The 26,460-nt window shown below is 42.0% G+C and overlaps 1 pseudogene; it reads right to left on the reverse strand.

Moving 5' to 3' along the window:
• Nucleotides 1-5,464: 5,464 nt before the first annotated feature.
• LOC118238232 lies at nt 5,465-6,045 on the reverse strand (annotated as a pseudogene).
• Between the last annotated feature and the right edge of the window lie 20,415 nt (nt 6,046-26,460).

A 26,460-nucleotide genomic window follows, 5' to 3' on the forward strand; every position in this document is an offset into this window, starting at 1 on the left:
TAATTCTGGTGTGTGATGCTTTTGTTTACTTGCAAGTTTTTTTTTTAAAATAATAAAGTATACTTTAAAAATAGTCACTATTCTTTGCAATTGTTCTACTTTTCCTGTGCGCGCATGTGTGTGCGTGCGTGTGTGTGTGTGTGTGTGTGTGTGTGTGTGTGTGTGTGTGTGTGTGTTTGTACTTCTAGAAGTTACTCACATAGCTGACTGCTAGTTCCTTTGGAGCAGGGATCTTCATATCACATTTCTTCCTCCCCACCCCCTTGTTCTAGTTCCAGGGCCCCAACACAATGCCATGCTTACCATCAGATCCTACTGATTTATAGTCGGCAGTTGCATGCAAAGAGAAAGTGAAATAAGAAGGGGGAGAAAAAAAGGCCAGGGCTCTTAGACATGTGGGGTGCATCAAAAGCCAACTGGACAGATGGTTAGCAGGGGAGCCGACCACGGCAGGGAGAACACCTGGGCTTCCTACTAATTAGCTGACAGGTGGGTCAAGGATTGGAAAAGATAGGGCACTGGATGTTGCTTATTCCCCAGCATCTGAGGCTGCCTGAGGCAGAGTTTGTTACTACCTCTTCTCCTCCTCGTGGCTGAGTTAGTACAAGTTCCAAATATGTCTCACTTCACCTTGAAACAGCCCTGAGCAGAAGGGAAGTGTTGCTGTCAGGTTTGATAACTGGGCCCTTTCACAGAAGACTCCAAAGCCACTTTGACCTCAGCTCACTCTCTGCTTCCTCCAGTCATATCTCCCTGCAGCTAAAATACAGCTTGGAAAGACAGCTTGGTGCCCTCGCAGTCGCTGTGGCTTCCTCAAGCCATGACACACTTTCTCTTTTATGAGCCTGTGGGGCTGTAATTCTCCTTGCTTGACGTTTATGGCACCTTCATGTTAGCAAGAGGCTTCATGGCCATTTTTATGAGAACTGCCTTGCTGAGCCATACCGGGGTGATTTTTCCAGGCTGATCAGGACGGTGCAAGGTGGCCACACCAGTGGCTATGGCCCACCGGCCCCAAAGTAGCCAGGAGCAGGGTCTGCAGATTTCACTGCTTCTCAAATGTGCCAGAACTGCCTCGCCACCCTCTGCAGCCTCGGCAACTGTGTCCAGTTCTGTCCTCCATATTCAACCCACCAGTGGGTCATGAAGCCAAGACCTCAGAGGTACCACTGCATACTGCAGCCTACCCTACTCCCAGCACTGCCCACTCATCTCCCACCACTGCCAGTCATCCATCATCTACCCATGAGACAGTTGTCACCTCAATATTTACTTACTGAATGTAACTTTCTGACATTTGGGGGGAAATTGTCATGGATATCCTTTAGTGTGTGTGTGTGTGTGTGTGTGTGTGTGTGTGTGTCTGTGTCTGTGTGTCTGTGTGTGTGTCTGTCTGTGTGTCTGTGTGTGTGTCTGTTTGTGTGTCTGTGTGTCTGTCTGTGTGTATGTGTGTGTACATGCTCACTCCAGGGGACAACTTCAGTTGCCATTCTTCGGGCACCATCCTGTCCACCTTGTTTTTTTGAGATAGGATGTCTCATTGGCCTTGCTAAGTAGGCTAGACAGCCTGGTCAGTAAGAGATCCATCTGTTGTCATCTTCTAGCACTGGGATTACAAGTGTGTAACACTATGCTTTTTACAGACACGTTCTGAGGAGCCAACCCAGGAGGTCCTCGTGCTCTTAGGGTAAGCACATTACTGATCCAGCTACCCACCTAGAGCACATACACAGTGGTCTTTTTAGAAGCAAAATCAGGCTGGCTAGATGGCTCACTTGGTAAGGTGCTCACTGTACAGGCACAAGGATTTGAATTTGGATCCGTGGCATGTGTGGAAAGCAACAAGTGTGTGGTGCAGTCCCAGCACTGAGGAGATGAGGAGACTGCTGAGGCTCGCTGGCCAACCAGTCTAGCCAATATGTGAGCTCTCCGGGTTCAGTGAGAGACCCTGCCTCAAAAATATAGAGAGAGACACTGAGGAAGAAATCCAGTGTCAACCTCTGGCCTCCACATAAATACCTGTACCATGTGTGTATGCACACATACACAGCACACAAAGTCTTTTTAAAAATTGAAAACCAGCCAGGCAGTGGTGGTGAACACCTTTAATCCCAGCACTCAGGAGGCAGAGGCAGGTGGATCTCTGTGAGTTCGAGACCAGCCTGATCTATATATAAGAGCTAGTTCCAGGACAGCCTCCAAAGCCACAGAGAAACCCTGTCTCAAAAAAACCAAAATAAATAAATAAATAAATGAGTAAATAAGTAAATAAATAAATAAATAAATAAAATATAGCAATCATTTGAAAGCGGCTTCTGAATAAAAGGAATTTATCCAGAATAAAATCCATGCTCTTTTGTGGGTGATGGACCTGCCATGATGGCTGGGACCCCTGTTCACATCTCCCTAGTCTTTCTTTCTCATTACCCTTGGCTCAGGTCCTGACTCAGGGACCACTATGTTCTTTTCTGTCTCTGGAGTATCCATGCACTTCTCTAACTCCTGGCAGGCTCTTGGGCCCTGCTCAGCACACACAGCTTTCTGCTCACCTTCCACCACTATCGGCAGACCCATCATGAGTAGCCTTCTTTCAAAGCACTCTAAAGACCCCTGAAACATTTCCCGCCTGCCTCCTGATCTAAAACACAAGCTCTGCTGGAAGAGAGACCTCATGCTCATTTTCAGCCCCTCACACAGTGCAAGGCAGAAAAGCCAGCCTATCAAACCACCTGCAATCTTCAGTCTAGTCAGTAGAGGGCAGAAAAGACCTTAAGTTGTCTAAATTCTGGCCTTGCTTTCAATACTTTTCTAAACTTAAATTTTGCTCTTGGTCAAAGATCAAGCTTGACACCTTTTTTTTTTTTTTTAAATTAGCTTCTCAATCATCATCTGGAAGGAAACCATTCTGAGCAACATCATTAAAAACAGCTCTGATAAAGCACAGTCACTTCTATGTATCATAAAGCAGGTCCACATATGAGTGAGTACATATCATGTTTGTCTTTTTGTGATTGGGTTACCTCGCTCAGAATGGCTTCTTCGAGTTCCATCCATTTTCCTGCAAATTTCAAGATTCCATTGTTTTTTTCTGCTGAGTAACAGAACTGTGCTGTTTTTCTGGGATTTTGTTTTTTACTTTTTTTTTTAAATGGAGAGTGCTGGATGTCTCTACAATTTTGTTCAAATGGCTGCAGAACCTGGAAAAGCTGTTGCTGCTATTGATGCATAACATACTGCCATTATTGGTCTTTTTATATAAATATAAATATATATATATATATTATATATATTCAAATTTTATATATATATAATTTGAATTTTTGGAAATTTTAGCTGTGCTGTCAACTTTGGAAAAAGTATCCCAGTTTACTGTGTTGAGTTGGCATTGTACAAAAATTAACAGCCATATTGGTCTAGAAATGTTGAACTTAATTTTTTCCATTTGTACAAGGGTAACTGTATTAAATATGTAAGGTCTTAAAAAAAAAAAGAAGGGATTTTGAGAGCCCATCCCATGTGAAGGGATGCTCTCTTGACCTGGACACATGGGGAAGGGCCCAGACCTGGCCCAGGATGATGTGGTAGACTTTGGGGAGCCCCTTTTGAGGACCTTACCCTGCCTGGAGAGTGGAGGGGGGATGGCTAGGGGCAGGTGGGATGTTGGGGGGAGGGGAGGGAGAGGGAGAAGGGATTGACATCTGGAGCAAGCTTGTTCCTAATTTGAACTAATAAAATAAAATAAAAAAAGATCAAGCTTGAGTTTATCAGGAATTTAAGGAACATATTCACCCATATAGACTCTTTTCATTCCCTCATTCAGGAGGGTTCTTCACTCTGAACCAGTAACAAAGGCGTTTCTGTTTGTTTGTTTTTAAGATTTCAAGCTGCCAATATGCCCTTAAGAAACAAAGGCAGATGTTATACAGCCTAAGCCAAAAAGAAGCCCCAAAGCCTGAAGCCTTTGTGCCTGTACCTGCCTGCCTAACCCGCTGGAGTGGGAGGGGATGCCTACTTCACAGTCCACAGCTGTTAGGGATCTACAGCTCTCCCTTATGGCGTGTGGGAGGAGCAGGTACCAGCTAGGCTGCTTCTGTACCAGCAAGAACAAGCCTCTGTCTGCATCTGTCTCCACTTATTCCACCTTCTCTGTTTTTTAACATCTTGAACTCCCGACCCCTCAGGGCAAGAACTTCAAGGTCTAAGTCTTTGTGGATTGCCAGGGCACTTTTACTGAGTTCACACTAAACCCGGTCATCAGACATTGAATGTCTGTGCTCCCTACGGCGTTGCCTTTGTCTAACCTCTGTTAGCACCTCCCTTGATTCTTATTGTGTGTTGGACACATGTCGTGCCCCGTGGGCAGAGGTGTTACATTTGACTGAAACAACAGCAAGTATAATCAAAAGGGACATAAGGAGACAGGCCTGCTAATTCAGGCCTAGAATCCCAGCTCCATGAGAGCTGATGCAGGAGGATCAAAAATCCAATGCCTGCTTGAGTGACAGAACCAGTTCAAGGCCAAACTGGACAACTTAGTGAGTCCCTGTCTCAAAAAGGGGAAACACAGAGAGGACTGGGGCATAGCTCAGCCACGGGGCACTTGCCTACCATACACAAGGCACCAGGTTCAATCCTCACTACTGCAGGTAAAAAGTGGGCTGTGAGGATTGTCACCTCAGCATCGCTGACATTTGGGGCTAGGTAAATTTTTTTCCATACTATGGATTTTTTAATGAAAAGTGCACAAGAGAAAAATGTACATAGAAAATAGCTTGGTGCAGTACTGACAGACAAGTTTGTTAGCAAATGCATGACTTTCAAGTTTGTATTTCCTACAGATTTAAGTCAAGCCTAGCTACTTGGGTGGCCAATACCAGATACCTCCCATTCCCTGTAATGTCAGTTCATAAAACTTTAGATTTGTCTTCCATGTGTGTATACTGTATGGCTAGAGGAAAGACAAGGGTATCAGAGGGCCTAGAGCTTGAGTTAAGAGGTCATCTAGGTCCTCTGCAAGAACAGTAAGCAGTCTTTACTGCTGACGCTTCTCTCCAGTCTCAAAAGTGGGCACACCTGTTTGGGCTGCCCTCAGAGGCCAGGAAAGGTCACTGAAACAGCTGATCCCAAGTCACTGATGACAGAAAACAGTTCAATGATATGGTTCCACTCCCAAATAATTAAAATGTTAAACATGTCTAAGAGGAGCATTAACACACCTAACTTAAAGGCAGACTTATCACATATCCAGTCTTTTATACAACTGTTTCCCAGTAAATGCTCATTCAATAAAACTCTGACTTAGTTGTTTTCCAACAGTCTGTTTCACTGCTTTATCACTTTAGTAAACCTTTCCAGTGTGTTAAACATCCCCCTCCCAACAGGGCTGATTAACAGGCAATCTAAAACTGCTCATATAGAAGACCAGGAGATGTTTACTTTTGTCTGCATTTCTTTTATGCTGAATTTATTCCCTTGCCATGAATTTTTGTTTCTTCAGGGATATCTTTTTCTTCTTTGCAACCTCCTCTTCTGGCTTTGGAACAATCTGTTCCTTTTCCGTGAGGATCAGCTCGATGCGGCAGGAGGAGCTCACCTATGGGTTAATCCAGCTGTGAGCTCTGTAAGTTCGTCAACGTATCTTAGGTGCTTTGTTCACCTGGATGTGTTCGATGACCAGAGAATCTACATCCAGACCCTTAAGCTCAGCATTACTCTCTGCATTTTAAGCATGCGCAGCAAAAATTCAGCACTGTTTTTTTTTTTTTTTTTTTTTGACCACTGACCCTATGTCCAGTCCCACTGTTTAGCCTGAGAACACCTGCCGACTCCACCATTGTACCGCTGGAATGGCACAAAGTGACATCTTTCAGGTATTTGGGTGGCTTTTCAGATATGCATACCCTTGATGGCCTGGGCAGTTTCACAGGTATTCATTCGTAAAGTGAACCCGGAGATATGAACCTCTTGACTTGCATGATTTTGTAGGGTTTTCTGGGTCGAGAGAGTAGCGAACCATCTTCACAGGTTACCTCAGGTCGCTTACAGGAAGAGAGCAAGGCTAGGTAATTCTATCTCACACAGAAACATAGGAGATTTCTAGATTGTTCGTGACATCCCTGGTCTCCACCAACAGTGTCTTAGTCAGGGTTTCTATTGTTGTGATGAAACACCATGACCAAAAGCAAGTTGGAGAGGAAAGGGTTTATTTGGTTTATGCTTCCACATCATAATGCATCATCCAAGAAAGTCAGGGCAGGAACTCAAACAGGGAAGGAACCTGAAGGCAGGAGCTGATATAGAAGCCATGACTGGACTGCTGCTTACTGGCTTGCTCCCCATGGCTTGCTCAGCCTGCTTTCTTACAGAACCCAGGACCACCTGCCCAGGGATGGCACCACCCACAGTGAGCTGGGCCCTCCCCCATCAATCATGAATTAAGAAAATGCCCTCCAGCAGGGTGTAATGGAGGTGTCTTCTCAATTAAGACTCCCTCCTCTCAGGGCTGGAGAGATGGCTCAGCTGTTAAGAGCACTGACTGTTCTTCCAGAGGTCCTAAGTTCAATTCCCAGCAACCATATGGTGGCTCACAACCACCTTGAATGAGATCTGGTGCCCTCTGCTGGCATGCAGGCAGAAGGCTGTATACATAAAAAAAATAAGTAAAATGTTAAAAAAAAAAAAGACTCCTTCCTCTCTGATGGCTCTAGGTTATGTCAAGTTAACATAAAACTGTAATAATCACAATGTCTCCAGATGGATAGACTGTAATAACACAGTGTCTCCAGATGTTGCCAACTGTCCCCTGGAAGAAACTTCTCCTCCAACCCTCTGAACTGCTACTTTAAGGAGATTGTGGTAGAGCACTTAGGGATACGGTTGCAGCCTGGCACCAAAGACCCTTGTGTCTAGCTTTGCTCTCCTTACTCCACGTGTATCTGTTGTCACTTGAAGCCTCTGGACTTGGTGGACTGGACACCTGACCTCACCTCACCTCTCAGTTTCTCTCCCCTGGGAATCTGAAACTCAGATCAAGGAACAAACCAACCACCACTTGGGTTCCTAGTGGAGGTCAAAACTTTAATGCAAATTCAGGAGGGGTGTGTGTGTGTGTGTGTGTGTGTGTGTGTGTGTGTGTGTGTGTGTGTAGGGGTGATAACATAGGGACATAGAAACAGAGCTGCCCTAGTGCAGTGATAAGAATAAGACACAGGCAAAAGGCACAAAGCAGGTACCTGGTGTGAGTTCCACCTGCCCCCATTGTCTTCTAAAGCATAGTTACACTTCAGCCTTTGGTGGCTTAAGACATCCCTGTATATTTGTTAATTATGATCTGTTTTTAACATTTCCTATTACTGACCAATGTGGGGTTATACTTGGTACATTCTATGTGGCTTGGAACTGAAATTGAAAATTGAAAATATCAAGGTGCTGGTAGGCTGATAAAGCCCATTCTTGGCTTTAACCTGGCCTAGCCTTTTCATAGCCTCTTACTGACTCAGAGCCAGCTTACCTGCTGGGAGCAATGGCTGCTTGGTTTCTTACCAAAGTCCTAAGCAGGTGAGTCTGGTCAGCTCACATACAAAACATGGATAGCTGCTCACCCAACAGCCATCCCATGATAGTTTTGCTCTGGTGACTCACCAAAATGGTGAGTGATGATGAACTGTATGGACGATGAGGTGTGAGAGAAATCTTAGGGGGACAGGCTTCTGGGGCCGAATGTCATCACTGATACAAGAGAACAAACCTGAGAGGGTTCTAGCCTGCACCCTTCCTCACTGCTTTGGGTATGCCGTGTGAGGACACAATACATAAAGTTGTGTAGGCATCTTGCAACAGAGGTAAGACTGAGAGAAGTACAGAAAAAGTGACAGATGAGGGCTGTGTATCCTGGAGCTGGTGAGTCAACAATCCTGGAGCCCTTTACCTTTGGACTTCTCATTACATCAGGTGTCCTTATGGTTTAAGCTGCCTTGACTCAGGTGTCCTGTTACTTGAAGCCCAAATGATCCTGACCAATGCAGGTCAGCTCATCTTTTCAGGCCAGGTCACTTAGGTCCTAGGATAGACTCTAGCTGGCAGTTCTGAAAATAGAGGAAATAAGAGACTCAGTGAAGTTTCAGTCTAAAGTTCCTTTGTGCTTATCTCCTAAGAAACAAGGACATCCTTTTATAGAACTGAATTATTGTTGTTACTATTATTACTATCATTATTGCTACTTTAGATTTAACGTTTATTATGCTGTCATCTAATACAAAAATCTTAAACTCCAATTTGGGGGCTGGGGAGATAACTCATGTGCTGTTTTACAAGTGCAAGGACATACGCTTAAGCCCCAGAACCCACACATAAAGAGCCAGGCATGGTGACACTGTCATGTAACCTCACGCAGTGGAGGAAGAGATGGATTCCTAGAACTTACCTCCAAGCCAGCCTAAACATTTTTAAGATTTATTTTATTTATTATAGATACATGTTTTCCTGCACACCAGAAGAGGGCATCAGATCCCACTATAGATGGTTGTGAGCCACCATATGGTAGCTGGGAATTGAACTCAGGACCTTCTGAACAGCAGTCAATACTCTTAACCTCTAAGGCATCTCTTCAGCTCCCCAGCCAGCCTAACTTAATGGACAAGTGCCACGTCAATGAAAGACGCTGTCCCAAAATGAAGGTGGATTGTTCCCTGAAGAATAAAACCTGAAGTTGTTCTTTGGCCTCATTTAAATGCACTCACATACATGAGAGTATACATGCTCATATGCTCATATACAAAGGGGCCTAGGGAGTAACTTACTGGAGCTCAGTAGGAAAACACCTTGACAGGCATCGGATAAATCTTGGCAGCTTCCTAGAGGCAGGAGATGATGAAGAAGCAGTCATGCCTTTTGAGCCAGGGTCAGCAATGGAGGTCTACAAGCTGCTGTGAAGAGAAGGAGGAAGGGAGGGCCTTCAGAGAAAAGAGTGGAAGAAGCTCAGAGTGTCAGGGCAAGCATACTCAGTTAGCATTTGGGTGGCTGTCCAAAGAAGAGGTAGAAAGTGGGGGAGGGAATTTATGTTTTGAGTTAGAACTCAGAAGAGCCCGCAATGGCTTTAAATCTCAGTGGTGCAGGTCTATGAGCAGCTGCCTTGAATCCTTTTCAGTCTTTGTTTCTTCCAAAAGGTTGGGATGCTTTCCGGTTTGCCTTCTGTTGCTTTTAACTGTGACTTATATTAATACATTCTCTGCTGTGTCTCTTCCCTCTTCTGTTCCTTCTCTTTGAGCCTTTGCTTCTAAAAAGATTAATATCAACTTTAATTGTGAGTCTTCCCTTTTGAGGTTTCTAATTATGACTTCAATAACCCTCTCTTTCCTAATGTTGTTCTGCTAGAGTTTTAGATCATCTTCAAGTCATAAGCTACATATTTTCACTGTCTTTGTAAATACTTCCTTTTGGTATCTTTTCATTGTTGGAATGCTATTTTGTTCACTGCTTGCTTTTCTTCTTATATCGAGTTATTTGAGGGCTCTTTTGTCATTTTTATATAAACTTTTCCTTTATGATGAAAGAGAGGTCAGAATAACTTTTCTTGCATCCCAACCCTATCATTTCCTCTTCTGGGTCCTCATAAGAATTTTATAGTATGTGGCTCCTCTCCTTTAACCTGAGTCTTCTACTTCCTATCATACTGCCCAATGGGTCCCCATTTTAGAATTCACTCTCTACACACAGTCTGCCTTTGGTGTGAGACTTGTGACTACAAAGGAGCCTTTTAGTTTTGAAAGCACACAGAGCTAAGACTGCCTCCTCTTCTTCCAACCTTCCCTTCAGCACACCCATGTATCCACTGCATCCACCTATCACTGCATCCACCTATCCACTGCATCCACCTATCCACTGCATCCACCTATCCACTGCATCCACATACCCACTGCATCCACATACCCACTGCATCCACATACCCACTGCATCCACCTATCCACTGCATCCACCTATCCACTGCATCCACCTATCCACTGCATCCACCTATCCACTGCATCTACCTATCCACTGTAAGCACGTGTCTACTGTATCCACTACTGTGCTCAACTGTGTTCCCAAACTGCCCTCCAGTGCTTTTCAGTGATGTCTCATTCCCATCTCTAAGTTCTGTCTTAGCTTGGCCACATGCCTTATTGTTCCCTTCTGTGTACACTGATACAATGTATACCTTTCATTATCTTTGTTGGCTTTCAAGTACCTGAACAGATTTGGGGGTTCAGTAGATGTCTTATTCATTGAGTTAACTTTAAGTTGTTGACACTGGGCAGTGGATGTTGCTATTTAATCTGCCCTTTAAAAATATATTTATTTTATTTGATGTGTATGAGTGTTTTGCCTGCATGTATGTATGTGTATCACATGCATGTCTGATATCCACAGAAGTCAGAGGAAGATGTTAGATTTCCCTGGAACTGGAGTTATAGATGGTTGTGAGCCACCAACCATGATGCTGGGAATGGAACCTGGGTCCTCTGGAAGAGCAACACGTGCTCTTAACCACTCCCTAGCCCCTAATCTGTCATTTTTATAGGACAAGAGGACTTAGAAGAATGTAGAAGCCTTGCTTCTACTGTTAGAATATCCCTATATTTTCTCATTGACTTATTTGTTAATTCAAAACACTAATTTTGAGCCCTAATGCTTCCTCAGATTCTCTTAGAGCCATTAACTTTCAGGGTTTAGCTGATTGTTCAGCCCCAACTACCACTGTAATTAAGTCAGGTAGTCCCATCTGTTACTGTCATCTGAACTGATCATCCATTTCCAAGACCCCTCTTCCAACTGCCTTTGTGTGTCCCTAATAGCCTGTGGTTTACATGCTATCATATTGTGTAATAACACAATATGATAATCTGTAACATGATAGAATAGATGCTGTTTGATGGGAAAGACTACATGTAGCAAGTCTTTTTCTGTTCCACCAACCAGCTCCCAAATAATGACACAAAGACTTCTTATTAATTATGAAAGCTCAGCCTGGTTAGTCTTGTTCCTAACTAGCTCTTATAACTAAATTAACCAATTTATATTAATCTACATTCTATCACGTAGCATTACATCTCTTCCATCTTGTATCTCCTGTTTCTGTTCTCTGTCTCCTGACTTCTCTTGTACACCTAGATTCCTCCTTCTTTCTCTATTTGCCAGGAAGCCCTGCCTATACCTCCTGCATAGCTATTGGCTGTTCAGCTTTTTATTACACCAATCACAGCAATACATTTTCACACAGTGTACAAATACATCACAACAGCTATGGGTTATAATATAACCATGACACAAGCTACAGTTTATGACTTCATTTATAATGAATCTTTTAGGTATAGCATTAAAGAGTTTGAGCAAATATATACAGCTGTATATCACCAATATGACCAATATGTAGGAAATTTCCATCATTGAAAAAATATTCCTGTGGCATTTTCTAGTCAATGTTCCTCTCCACCTCCAGCAACCACTAATCTGTTTTCTTTTCTTTTTTTTTTTTTTTAAAGATTTATTTATTCATTATGTATACAGTGTTCTGTCTGTCTGTAGGCCTGCAGGCCAGAAGAGGGCACCAGATTTCATTACAGATGGTTGTGAGCCACCTTGTGGTTGCTGGGAATTGAACTCAGGACCTCTGGAAGAGCAGCTAGTGATCTTAACCTCTGAGCTATCTCTCCAGCCCAACTAATCTGTTTTTTAACCATGTAATTTCCCCTTTCTTCACTATCATATAAGCAGAATATTCTAGCACAGTAACCCTTTGTTTCAGGCATCTTTCACCCTGTATGATGGCTCAGCCACGTTGTAACACATATAGTTCGTTACTGTTTTGTTTTGTTGCCACTGCACTGTTTTGCCACAAGATTGTACCACAACTTATGCATGTGGTCACCTGTGAGTGGGCATACAGATTGCTTCCAGATTTTAGAGATTGTGAATAAATCTGTTGTGAACATCTGGGTACGGATTTTTCCAAAGGCATAAATTTTCATTTTTCTTAAGTAAACATCTAGGATGGTTTGTTGGGTCATGGGTTAAATGTTCACTGAACTCCATAAGCAAGTACCAAGCTGTTTCCAAAGAGACCATGGTGTTTTATTAATCTTTAAGATTTGACAAGTATAACATGAATCCATTTTTAGTATTTAAATAAGTTAAGAAATACAGAAATGTTTAAAATTCCCATTATCCCCCCACCCTTGGTTTTTTGAGGCAGGGTTTCTCTGTGTGACAGTCCTGGCTGTCCTGGACCTTGCTTTGTAGACCAGGCTGGCCTTGAACTCGCTGAAATCCACCTGCCTCTGCCTCCCAAGTGCTGGGATTAAAGGTGTGCACCACCATTGTCCAGCTAGACCATCATCTTTTCTTTAACCCCTCTCTACCCCTTAAATGGGACTGCATGATTTTTTTTATGAATTTACAAATTTTGTCCTATATTCAAAGGACCCTTGAGGCCTGCACTGAGTTCTTTTCTCAACTAGGCTGTATGGTATAGGGTCAAGACTATGCAACTGGGGTCAACCAGAATGTTCATCCTGGATTGTCTTTCTAGTTACAAAGCCACAAAGCAGCAAGATGTATAAATTGTACACACACACACACACACACACACACACACACACACACACACACAAACACATACATATATGTATTCCCAATCTTTTTTTGTTTTTAGTGTTTTTGAGCTCTGGCTGTCCTGGAACTGTCTTTGTAGACCAGATAGCTCAAATGCCTGATTAATCTTCAGTCTTAATTATGTTTATATGGATTACATATGTAAGCATATGTACATATTGTCATAAGATATTTATCTATGTTTCATACTGTATAACATATATTCACCTGCCTTGGGTACCAGAGAGCCCACTGTAATGGAAAGTTTTCATCTATAACTTAATTGTTCAGAAAATTCTTCAGAAGATGAAACCATGAGTAAAAACTAAGTAATTTTACAGCAGATACATTTAGTTAATTTCTAACATTTACAAATTAATTATAATTGGCCAAAACAGCTGTGAGTTTAAACACAGAGACCAAGTCAGTTGCACAGAATGTTTTTATATTAATTTTACAATGACAAACTTGAAGAAAAATGTCAAGTAAGAGGAAGTGGTTGCAATCTTGAGGATATAAAGTCAACAAAATTTTAGTAGCAACTTGGAAAGTTACAAAATATATTGTTGGGGGAAGAAGCTAATCTAAGTTCTTATATAGTAACCTCCCTTGTCTATTTAAAAAGATAAATAAATCCCAGTATGGTGATGCACGCCCTTAATTCCAACACTCAGGAGGCAGAGGCAGGTAGAGCTCTGATTTCTCTGCTAGTCTGATCTACAAGGCAAGTTCCAGGACAGTCAGGGTTACTCAGAGAAGCCCCGTCTCTAAAAACACTAAATTATCATCATCATCATCAAAGGAAAAGTACATAAAATAATGTGTGCATGTTAGTATTTTTTCTAGAAAAACAAACATCAAAGTGCTTATATCATAAGTCATATTGATACTCATGAGTTGAGCCTCTTTCTACTCCCTACATGGGGGTTACCCTGTCAAAGGTGTTGGATTTTGTACTGAAGTTGTGACAGCCTTCAGACCTGGACAAGAGGTTCCACCCCAAATGTTCTGCTTAGAGTCCCACATCACAAACTTACAATGAAAGGCAAGTTTACTAAAGAGCATGTGGTGCCTACTGCATGGCACAGCCATGGCCCTCAACACACACCATCTCAAATGCTACTCTTGCCTTCCTCCTTTTGCTTTCTTGCCTTCTGTCCTGGAAGCAGAAGGTGACTTTCTCCAAATGTCATGAAGACTGTGGCTTGTGCTGCTGCCAACACCACGGAAGGACAGACCTAAGTAGGAGAATTTGAGCTGTGGTAGCATTTAGGCAAGAGAAAAGGCAAATTAATTAACCTGTCAAATCCTTCCTCTCAAATGTCATGAATGCTATAGATTCCTGCATAATAAAGTATCAGTTCCCAAGGGTGATCAACATCCACTTTCTTGCTTCTTCAAGTTCCAATTTGTGGACCTATAAGTACTCACAGATTAGTGCAGTGTCTGCACCAGCTGTACATGGTGGCCAAAGGATATTTGCAATATTAAACAGCATTTACTCTGTTTTTATAAGTAGTAGAGGCATAGCACCCTGGAAGCATGAAGCAGAGCTGTCTTCACTTGATTTCCATTGCTGTGATAAACACCATGACCAAAGCAACTTGGAGGAGGAGGACAGAGTTTATTTCATCTTACAATTTGTAGTCCATCAAGAAGGGAAGTCAGGAAAGGGACTCAAGGCAGGAACCCGAAGGAAGAAACTGAAGCAGAGGCCATGGAGGAGTGATGTTTACTGGCTTGTTCTTCATGGCTTGCTTGGCCTGATTTCTTATACCATCCAGGACCACCTTTCCAGGGATGTACTGCCCACAGTGGGCTGGATCCTCCCATATGAACCAATAAACCAATAAAATGCCCCACAGGGTTGCCTACTGGCCAATCTGGTAGAGGCATATGTTGGTTTGAGTGAGAATGGTCCCCATGAGCTCATATACTTGAATGCTTATTCTACAGGTGGTAGACTGTTTGGGAAGGATTAAAAAGTGTAACCTTGGAGGAAAGTGAGTCACTGGTGGGAATGGGCTCTGAGGTTTCAAAAGCCATACCATTTCAGTTAGTGTTCTCTCTTTGTCTCTCTCTGTTTCTCTCTGTCTCTCTCTTTGCCCTTTGTGGTGGTATCTCAAGAATTAAGCTCTCAACTACTTCTCCAGCTTCATGCCTGCCTGCCTGCCTGCCTGCCTGCTGCCATGCTCCCTACCATAATGGTCATGGATTCACCCTCTGAAACTGTAAAGCCCAAATAAACTCTTTCTTCTATAACAGTGGTTCTCAATCTTCCTCATGCTATGGCCCTTTAATACAGTTCCTCATGTTGTGGTGACCCCCCAACCACAAAATTACTTTGTTGCTATATCAGACCTATAATTTTGCTACTGTTATGGCCCACAGGTTGAGAACCACTGTTCTGTAAGTTGCTTTGGTCATGATATTTTAGCACAGCAATAGAAAGTTAACTAATATAGAGATGAGATACTGTCATTTTCTCAGATGAGGTTCCATCTTCCAAATGATCCTGTCTTGTATCAAGTTGACAAAAAAACTAACCAGCACAGTGACATGACCTTTTTTTTTATTTGCAACTGATGTGTTTTAACATAACAATTTATATTTATAAAAACATTTAGTAAAGGTTTATTTAGAAGTAAACAATTACTTTTATTTAAAATTTTAATTTGTGTAAACATTCATTAATTACTTTTTGTTATTATGTACTAACTGATAATTTTAGAAGTTTTAGAAGAAAAATAACCTAGAGGTTCTAACATATGAAAAATATTTTAAATTTTCTGATATCTCAATATCTGCTTCAAATACATTTTTGGTGGGATATACTCAGGCTTGAAGCCCTTTGAGTGATACTTTAATTGTAGGTGCATGTGTGTATGTGTGTGCATTCGTATATGTGTGAGTGTATGTGAGTGTGGTTTCATACACCATGCATGCTCAGAAGACAGAGGAGGATGTTAGGTACCTAGCTCTATCACTCTCCTTATTCCCTGGAGACAAGGTCTCTCACTGAGCCTGGAACTTAGCCCCAAGCCCTGGGAAATCCTCTGTCTCTCTGCCTTCCACAGTTCTGGGTTGTGACATGCACAGTCCCACCCACCTTTTTAAAGGTGTGCTAGTTTAAGCTCAGGTCCTCATACTTTAACAGCCAGCACTATTACCCACCCAGCTTTCTCCTCCCCAGTCTTTTATTTCTTTGTGTCTTTGAGAAAGGAAACAAAATGAGACTGGACAGAATTACAAACCCAGAAAGTGGAGTTCAGAAGAATAGGGGTTGAAGAACACCAAGCATGTTCAGAAAGTTACCATCTCCTTCTGCTTTTAAACCAAAACCATGACAGAAAGCAAACTTCTACCGAGCATCCCTATGTAAACCTCACAAGGAAAGCTTACGAACTTTTCATTTAAGGAAGATTTAGCCACTAAGCAAAGTAATTAAAATAAGAGTAAATCCACAGGCCAGATGAATCCCCTCTCACCTTTATATTCTTTACGTAAGAGTGTTTCTCTTCCTGATCCAAACAAGATAATATAAAGGTATTTTTCCTATCTAACTCACAATTCAGAAGGAGCAGATTCGAGATGGATCCACTTCCTGAAGATAAAGGGCTGGGAAATTGCTGAATATGGAGAGGAAGAGAAAAGCTCTTCTCATTGTAGGGAGAGCTGGGAGAAGCATTCACGTATCCAGAAGGACAAGCTGAATCAAATCATTGATTATTGATTTTTCATTGTGCAAACTGGCAGAAAACTCAGCATTTCATACCATGGGAAAAATATTTTCAACAGGAGAAACTGTGGAAACTTTCTTATAGTCTAAAGTTGAAAGACAAAGAATGCTGTTGCTGTCGCTATGAAATCATCCATCTATCTTCATAATCATTTTCCCCCACTGATGGAGTTCATAGCCAGAAATACTTAGGTTTTTAATTAAAAGAACAGAAAATGTTAGTTGCACTAAAAGAGACGAGGGACAAATACTAGGACTGAAAAAAAGTCTGAAATAATAGCAAACAATCAGAGGAAATCAACAATGAAACAAATGCAGATATGGGCATTGCTGCCTCAAAATAATAGCTTAACAAAAATAGCATTAGGTCATCCACATTTAGCCCAGCTTCGTGTGATACCAATAGCACAATATTCACAGAAAACAATGAAAATTATCCAGCTTCTTAGAAAAAAAAAAAGAGGTGGGGGGGATACAAACTTCATGTCAAAATGTTGAAGCATGCAAGAGTCATAAAAACTAAGCTAGGGAGAAAGTGGGAATTACCCTTGAACAAATTGGCACAGGAGACCGCTTTCTGAACATTACGCCAGTAGCACAGACATTGAGGTCTGCAATTAATAAATGGGACCTACTGAAACTGAGAAGCTTCTGCAAGGCAAAGGACACAGTCAGTAAGACAAAACGACCGCCCACAGAATGGGAAAAGATCTTCAGCGATCCCACATCTGACAGAGGGCTGATTTCCAAAATATACAAGGAGCTCAAGAAGCTAACCACCAAAACACCAAACAATGAAATTAAAAACTGGGGTGCAGAACTAAATAGAGAATTCTCAACAGAGGAATCTGAATGGAATCTTGAAATTCACAGGCAAATGGATGGAACTAGAAGAAACCATTCTGAGTGAGGTAACCCAGTCACAAAAAGACAAACATGGTATATACTCATTCATATATGAATTTTAGACATAGAGCAAAGGATTACCAGCCTATAATCCTCTTCACCAAAGAAACTAGGAAACATGAAGGACTCCAAGGGATAAATGGACCCCAGGAATGGGAAGTGGCATGAACTCCTGAGCTAATTGAGAGCATGAGGGTAGGGAAGAGGGAGATGCCACAATAAGAGTAGGAGATGAGGAGTGGAGGAGAGGAAATGGAGGAGCAGTAATATTGAGTTGGGGGAAGAATAGAGGAGAGAGAGCAGGATGAGAGAGATACCATATCAGAGGGAGCCACTATAGGTCGGAGAACAGACCTGGCACTAGGGAGATTTCCAGAGACCTACAAGAATGACACTATCTGACAATCCAGGCAATGGTGGAGAGGATAACCTAAAAGCCCTTCCCCTAAAATGAGATTGATGACTTCTCTTTATGCCATCCTAGAGCCCTCATCCAGTGGCTGATGGAAGCAGAGACAGACATCCACAGATATACACTGAGCTGAAATCGGGAACTTAGTTGAAGAGAGAGAGGAATGAAGATCGAAGGGGTCGGTACCAGGTTGGAGAAACCCACAGAAACAGTTGGCCTGAACAAGGGAGAGCACATCGACCCCAGATGCTGTCTGGGAGGCCAGTACAGGACTGATCCAGACCCCTGAACATGGATGTCAATAAGGAGGCCTCTGCACTCCAGGGAGCCGCTGATAGTGGATTAGTATTTTTCCCTGGTGTAAGAAGGGATTTTGAGAGCCCATCCCACGTGAAGGGTTACACTCTGGCCCTGGACACATGGGGAAGGGCCCAGGACCAGCACAGGAAGATTTGGTGGACATTGCAGAGCCCCCTTGAGGGCACTACCCTGCCTGGGGAGTGGAGGGTGGATAGGGTGGGGGGTAGGTCAGTGGTGGGGGAAGAGGGATGGGGTGAGGGGAGGGAGAGGGAGAAGGGATTTACATGTGAAACAAGCTGTTCCCAACTTAAACTAATAAAAAAAATTTAAAAAAAAACTGAGCTAGGAAATAATATTTTAAAGGTTTGCTTTATTTTTCAGTTGTGTGTGTGTGTGGGGGGGGTACCCTGTAACTGGAGTTGTAGCTGGCTGTGTGCTGCCAGTGTGGGTGTGGGTGCTGAGAACTGATCCCAGGTCCTTCTGATAAAGATAACAATTTTCTTATTTAAGAAACATTTTTAAAAATTATTTACTAGATACATAAAACACTAATTGTAAATTAATGAAGTACTGAGAAGTATTTTATCCATGTACATCTTGTGTCAACACACATATATCTTCAAAAATTTATCATTCCTTTGTGACAGGAACATTCAGAACCCATTCTTCTGGCTTTTTGTTTCCTGTTAGGCTCTGGTTGTCCTAGAACTCACTGTGTGGTCCAGAGCTGGCCTTGACTTCACCACTCTTCTAGTTTGTTTATTTGTTTGTTTGTTTTCGAGACAGTGTTTCTCTGTGGCTTTGGAGGCTGTCTTGGAACTGGCTCTTGTAAACCAGGCTGGCCTCGAACTCACAGAGTTCTGCCTCCCTCTGCCTCCGGAGTGCTGGGATTAAAGGCGTATGCCACCACCGCCTGGCTCATTCTTCTAGTTTTTTGAGGCTACAGAACACAGTTTCTACCTAGAGTCACCCTCCTGTGCAGCTGCATAATACAGCTGTTGCTTTGTGAAAGTTTTATTTGTTTTTATATGTGTGAGTTTTTTTTCACGCATGTGCATGAAAATGTGCATATTTGGTGTTTACATAGACCAAAGGAGGGCATCAGATCCCCTCGGCATGGAGTTACAGATGAGAATTACCATGTGAGTGCTGGGAAATGAACTGGGGTCCCTTAAAAGAACAGCCAATATTTTTAACTGCTAAGCCATCTCTCCATTCCCTCCCTCAGCTTCTTACTCATACCCAATTGCAACTCAGTACCCATGGGATCATAGTTACCACCCACCCCTACCTATTGTCCTTCACCTCTGGTAACTGACATTTGTCTGTCTGTGAGACCAATGGTGTTTGTTTTTTGTTCTGCTTCGTTTCTGGTTTATCTGTGTAGCCCTTGCTATCCTGGAACTCATTATGTAGACCAGGCCCGCCTCGAACTCAGAGATCAGCTTTCCTCTGCCTCCCATGTGCTAGGATAATGGCATGTGCCACTACTGCCCAGACAATTTTGTTTTAAGATTCCAAGTTGATAAACAACTTATCTTTGTGTGCCCGACTTATTTCACTTAATTTCACATTCTGAGATTCTTCCATGTTGTTACAAATGACAGGATTTCATTCTTTTTCGGGCAGAATAGTATTCGATTGTGTGTGTGTGTGTGTGTGTGTGTGTGTGTGTGTGTGTGTGTGTGTATACATATGAGTGTATGTGCATTTTCCTTATTCACCCATCCTTTGTAGATACTTCTTTTCTTCCATTTCTTGGCTACTGTGAATAGTGCTACAATAGATATGGAAGTGAAGACATCTCTTTGGGCATGCTGATTTCCTCTTCTTTGGATACATACCTAGTATTGGGAGTGATATGATAGCTCTAGTATTGATTTTCTGAGGAAATCAATCCCATGATGCTTTCTATAGTGGGGGTACCACTTTGCTCTGCCACCAAACAATTGTTGTAGACCAAATAAACAGACTCCATTAAAAAGGTATTTGGATCAACATGAAACATATTAATAGGTTTTTATTTTGAATTTTTTAATAAAAATCCAGTCTTGAAGACTGTTTAAAGAACTTAATTTTTATTGGAAACATATATTTTCTTAGAGAAGATGAAAATTGCATCATACAAATTGAAATTAGTATGATGAAATTACGATATTTTTATGATAGTATTCTGCCCAACCTCAACATACTATTTATTTACCTTAGGGTTTTGATTGCTGTGAAGAGACACCATGACCATGCCAACTCTCATAAGAGAAAACATTTAATTGGAGCTAGTTTTAAGTTCAGAGATTTAGTCCACTATTATCATGTAGAGAAGCCTGGCAGCATGCAGGCAGACATGGTGCTGGAGAAAGAGCTGAGATTACTATATCTTGATCTGAAAACAACAGGAAGTGAACTGTGTACCACAATTCGCACAGCTTGATTAAAGGAGACCTCAAAGTGCACCCCACAGTGACATACTTCCTCCAACAAGGCCACACCTACTCCAACAAAACCACACCTCCTCATAGTGCCATTTCCTTTGGGGGCCATTTTCTTTCAAACCACCACACTATTAAATGTGACTTGTGAAACCTGTGGTTGATTACTGACTGTAAACTCTGCTGAAGTAACTTCACCAACAATCACAGTTGCTTTTGACTTGAAATCAGGTTTTCATCACATTGAATTTAATTTTAAAATACGGAGTACACTGACCTAGGAAAGGTTGTCTAGTTTGGCATTCCTTAAAACATTATTTGTGTAAAATTCTTGAAAATAACATAAATGGTGGTTTAGTTAAAATTGACATGAAAAGTAATAGTAGCTGGGCAGTGGTGGTGCACGCCTTTAATCCCAGCACTCGGGTGGCAGAGGCAGGTGGATCTTTGTGTGTTCGAGGGCAACCTGGTATATAGAGTGAGTTCCAGGACAGCCTCCAAAGCTACAGAGAAACCCTGTCTTGAACCGCCCCCCCCCAAAAAAAGTGCATTGTAATGAAAGAAATGTATAGCAGTATAGCAATGTGTGAAATTCTGGATGCCTTTGTCATTGCTCAGTCAAACTACAGAACTCTAATAAGGGTGCAAGACATTGAAGACCAATCCACTGTAAGAATTGCTTGTAGGGGCCAGAGAGATGCCTCAAGGGTTAGAGATACCTGCCTCCAAGGCGTGATAACCTGAATTTGACCCCAAGGACCACATGATGGAAGGAGAAGCCCAGTATCTGAAAGTTGTCCTCCGACCTCCACATAGGACCATGTGGAGGTCCTTCCCCCACACATGTAATTGCAAACACACAACAAATAAATAAATAATGTGGGTTTTTTTTTAAAAAAATTGCTAATATTCAGTCATTATAACAATCTGTTTGCACTGCCACCATGGTGATACACATCTTTAGGAGGCAGAGACAGGTTGATCTCTGTGAGTTCTTGGCCAGCCAGGACTACATAGTGAAACCAGGTCTCAAAAAACAAGTAGAAATACATCTGACCCTTCTGGGTGTGGCACGTGTCTGGAAATCCTAGCCCTCAAGGGGCTGACAGGAGAATGAAGAGGTCACGACCAGCTGAGACTATAAGTGAATCACGCCCTCAAAATGAAAAATGACAGCAGCTAATTGTTCTTAAGTTTGCTTTACAAGTAGAAGGGTATAATATATTTTATAACATTCAACAGTTTGCTAGCTTATTTATAACTCTTGATTATTTTGACATTAAGTTCTTTATATATTTGCACTAGACTTATAGCTTTTCATGTGCTGGTTTTATAACTAATGTTAATAATAAGTGATAATTAAGTGTCAGTAACTGGCTAGGCTGTGAGTCAGGACTTTTTTTTTTTTTAAGACAGAGTTTCTCTGTGTGACATTTCTGGCTGTTCTGGAACTCACTTTGTAGACCAGGCTGGCCTCGAACTCACAAAGATCCACCTGCCTCTGCCTCTTGAGTGCTGGGATTTAAGGTGTGTGCCACCACTGCCAGCTGAGCCTTAAGCTGCCTCGTGACCCTCAGCTAAGAGCAGGAAAAGAAGGGCACCCTGAGAAGGGAGCTAAGAAGCAGGCAAAATGAGTATAGGAGTGACAATGACAGGACGCTTGGATTCATTTCTTCCCCGCTCCACTGAGGATCTGCCTTGATCATATGTGATTTTACTCAACTTTCTCATCTATTTGATTCTAACACAGCCTGCAGGTTCTGTGGGAGATGTACAGAGAGAGGAAGGCATGACATGGTGGAGATGGGTCATGGTGGGTTCCAGGAAGGAGTGACATCTAGGTGGAGGCTTACAGATTGAGTGGGAGTTTGTTTGCTCAGGTTCACCTGTTTTAAAAAAAATCCCCGAATTTAGGATTTAAAGCCAGCTTCAGCTGCATTCCATTCACCCACTCTACCTGTCCATCAGCTACATATTTAGGAGCAAATGTTAGTTTTTATAGGATCAACCATCTCCACAGAGATAGAGATGGAACAATGGCCCATCCAGTTATCTAAAACCTGTATTAGATATGGAACCAGTCTGTAGATTTACCATGCAGATCCTAAACTCACTTTATAACAAATATCCACAGCTGACTAACCAAGGGGAGGATTGGGGGGGGGGGGAAGGTGTCATGCTGCATTTGCTCCAGGGCTGTGAACACAAAGAAAAGAATGTGTTGCTACAGGGGAAGGCAAGCTCCTCCGTACAGTAGTGGTTGTAGTCTTTACAGTATAGACAGCAAGGCCAATAATCCAGTCCACAAAATTGCCAGTGGAAAAAAAAAAAAAAAAAAAAAACCAAAGCCTTTGAAGTAGTTAATGAATCTACTCTTTTTAACTTACTCTGGTCTCATTGCTGAGAGCTGTGCAGTTGCTCCTGGGCAGAAGTTTCACTAATGCAGGGATGTTGACTGGCCACGGCATCAAATATTCATCAAGTCACAGATGGGAATCTACAAAGAGTTTGCAGAGAGCTTTCGTGTCTCCCTTTGCTTCTAGGGGAAGCACGTCAGCACTGCAAAATGCAAGGCCACAAACACACTTTTAAGGTGATGAAGAGGGTTGTTGACCCATTTAAACAGGTTAAATGGGGCCAATTTGAAAGCATCACTATTTTCTTAAAGGAAAAGAATACACTTTGAGCATAGGCGTCTTAAAAAAAACAAAAAACAAAACATGCCTGCCAGAAAAGAAGAAAACAGAGTTCACCCTTCATCTTCGCACCAGCACCAGTGTTGTGTACTGTATCATCTTTTAAATTTATACTTCTTTCTTTCTTTGGCTTTTCTGTGCTTTTCTCACTTAACAATACGTTCTCTTTTCCATTTTTATTGCATTTATGGTGTGCACATGTGTACCACAATCTGCCTGTAGAGGTCAAAGGACAACTTTCAGATCAGTTCTCTCTGACTACTGTGAGCCACAGGGATCGAACACAGTCAAAAGAATGGCACATAGTGAACAATGCCTTGGGGAACTGTGAGAGAAGCTCCAGAAAAAAGGCAGAGGGTCTTTTGCCTCCGGTGCATGGTGTCTCTTGGCTTGTTCTTGGACATGACTTTGTGCCTCCTGTGTTAAACATTTATTTACATTCAAGTTATAAGACATGTTTGTTTTTATAGGGTGTGAGAACATAGCCGTAGAACACAATCTGCTGAAAGGGTATAGTGAGGGCTGTCCTCAGTGTACCCCAAATCTGGATACGGCCTTCTGCCTTGCTTTCATGCTTTCCCTTATAGGATTTATAGTACATACCAGGTAATTGTGTTTAAATTGGTCTGTCCTGAGAAAGTTCTGGGAAAGAGATTCTCTGTTAATATTTACTATGTTCTTATTGACATCTATTTCCATGTTTTTTTTCTGAGCTAAATTAACCTTTTTTTGTGGATCGTTGCTTTTTGGTTTGTTTGTTTCTTTGTTTTTTGTTTTTCAACACAGGGTTTCTCTGTATGGCTTTGGAGCCTGTCCTGGAACTTGATCTGTAGACCAGGCTGGCCTCAAACTCACAGAGCTCCACCTGCCTCTGCCTCCCGAGTGCTGGGATTAAAGGTGTGCATCACCAACGCCCGACGTGGATACTTGCTTTCTTTATTTCATTCATGTATAAAAGTACACTGAAACTGAAATAAAGTTATCTGCAGCATTAGACCACAGCCTTCCCCATTCCTTAAGGTCCACAGATCGCAGGTCTTGAAGACCGATATGCATAGGTGGCTGAATAGTCGGACTTACATGGAGATGGGTTATGGTGCACTTCTAGGAAAAGTGACATCTGAATGTCACTTATAGATTGGGTGGGAGTTTGCTCAGGTTTATCTGAAAAATCCCTGCTGAAGCTAGTTTTAATAATAAATAAATGGCTACCAGATGAGTCATTCTTCTGGCCCTAACAATACATCTTTTTCTAGATAAGGAATATTTTATTTGGCTCCTTTTGCAACATCTTAGTGGGGGATTCACCATAATTTTGGCATTTAACCAAAAACTCAATGAACAAAACACACCTCATTGACTTTTTTTTACATAACTTTTTATTCTAATTATATAATTTCCCCTCCCTTTTAACTATATATTTTTACATATTTGCTAATACTGAGTATTTTTCTATGGCACATTTTATATGTATTTAGATTCCCTCCCCACCCTCTCTGGTTTTTACAGATAGAGTTTCTATGTGTAGCCCTGACTGTCCTGGAACTCATTCTTTAGACCAGGCTAGGCTCAAACTCAAAGATCCTCCTGCCTCTGCCTCCTAAGTGCTGGGATTAAAAGTGTTAGACATCATCCCCTGGCTAGACTTGCTCCCCTGCAGAAAAAGGCTACATACAGTTTGCATAGTCAATCCCTTGGTGTTGGATGTTTCAACTATACCTTGCTTTCCTGCATACTGAATGAATGATGTTTCAAATTGGCATCCTGATAACTATCTTTTATACCAATGTTCATTTCTATGGTTAGAATATGAAAGGGGTAGAGCTGTCATTTTGATGAGCTGTAATCAGCTCCCTTTTCTCCAAAAAGATAGGTTGCAAAGTCACTGAGAGCCACGTCATTGCTGTAGGAGTTTGAGGGTTGCTAGTTGATGTGTTTGTTCTTGTAATGGGCTCTCTGTAACTTGAACGGTTTTCCTCTTTAATTTAACAGCTATCTTGTTTCACTACTCTCCCTTCTATTTAGTTACACTGGAGAGGAAGAAGGATCCCTTTAATGGTAAACAGCACTGCCCAAGCTCATGAGGATTTATAGCTGCTGCTTTGCATTGTTAGTGACCACAATTCTAATGTGGGCTCTATCAATATCTCTTTCCTTTAGCAATAGAATGTGAGCTGTTTCCTGCAATTGAAGTCTCTTGGAACAGAAGTTCAATGATATATGGAATAAAGCACAGAAAAGGGCATTGGTAAGACAAGGTCATTGGCTTTTAGGTTTGCCAAATAGATGATAGTCATCTATTGCCATCAACGAGTCCCTGAAGAGTGAACAGGATAACATACATGAACTCACACAAAGTAACAAAAAAAATAGAATATAATTATGTGATAAGGTATAGCCTTACCTAAATAAGAATGGTTGGCAGGCCTGCATACTCTATATTCTTCCTCCTCACACAGGATTGGGAAACATCAAGTAGTTTGGCAGGAATCCCTGGACCCCTACTTGAAGACCAGAGTCTTGGAGTATCATGACTATGTCTGTCACACTGACAGGATCTGAGCCAATTTTCTTCCTCCCTAGACAAAAGAAGAAGTGAGATTATCTCTACATGTTCCCTTCCAGGCTTCTTCTATTCCTGCTGGTCAGAGTTATTCCCAGACTGCAGTGGGTATGGGTACCATTTTCATAGTTTGTACATACTCTCAAGTCACCTATAATACCAATGAGTTAGGATTTGATGTGTGTATGTGTGTGGAGGGGGTGCCGTTTGTTGGTTTTGTTTCATTGCAAGATTAGGGGTCAAGTCAATAGCTTTTGCACATAGAAGGACATGCTCTACCCCGAACTATGATCCTAGCCTTAGCATGTGTTTGAAATCAACACTTTTTAAACTTCAACAAATAAATTTAATTCAAAAGAAACAATGTTGGAACATAAATGGACTACCATTATGTTTGTCATAAACTAATGAAAAGAATTATATCAGATACCAGCCCTGATTTATACCTGCTGTGGGTACTGAGCCTGAGACCTGGGTTGTCTTGGTTCTTAAAAACAGAAAGAGGGGCCAACATTAGCAGTGAAAACTATAAAAAAAATCAACGCTGGTGGATGAGAGGCATGGGGTAGTGGTAGTGCTCTTGCCTACTGTGGGAAAAGCCTTGAGACCAATCCTCAGAGCTGAGAAATAGAAGACTGAGTATAAGTGGAACTTTGCCCTTGTTTCAAGCGGCTTTAAAGGGAACAGGTTCTCAATATGAGAGGTCACATGTTTGATGCTTGTGTATCATTGACTGGTGGGGGAGGGGCCCCACAGTTCTGAAACAAGAAAGAAGGGACAGCAACCAGCCT

Source organism: Cricetulus griseus, chromosome 2, assembly GCF_003668045.3.
Source record: "Cricetulus griseus strain 17A/GY chromosome 2, alternate assembly CriGri-PICRH-1.0, whole genome shotgun sequence".
Taxonomy (NCBI): Eukaryota; Metazoa; Chordata; class Mammalia; order Rodentia; family Cricetidae; genus Cricetulus; species Cricetulus griseus.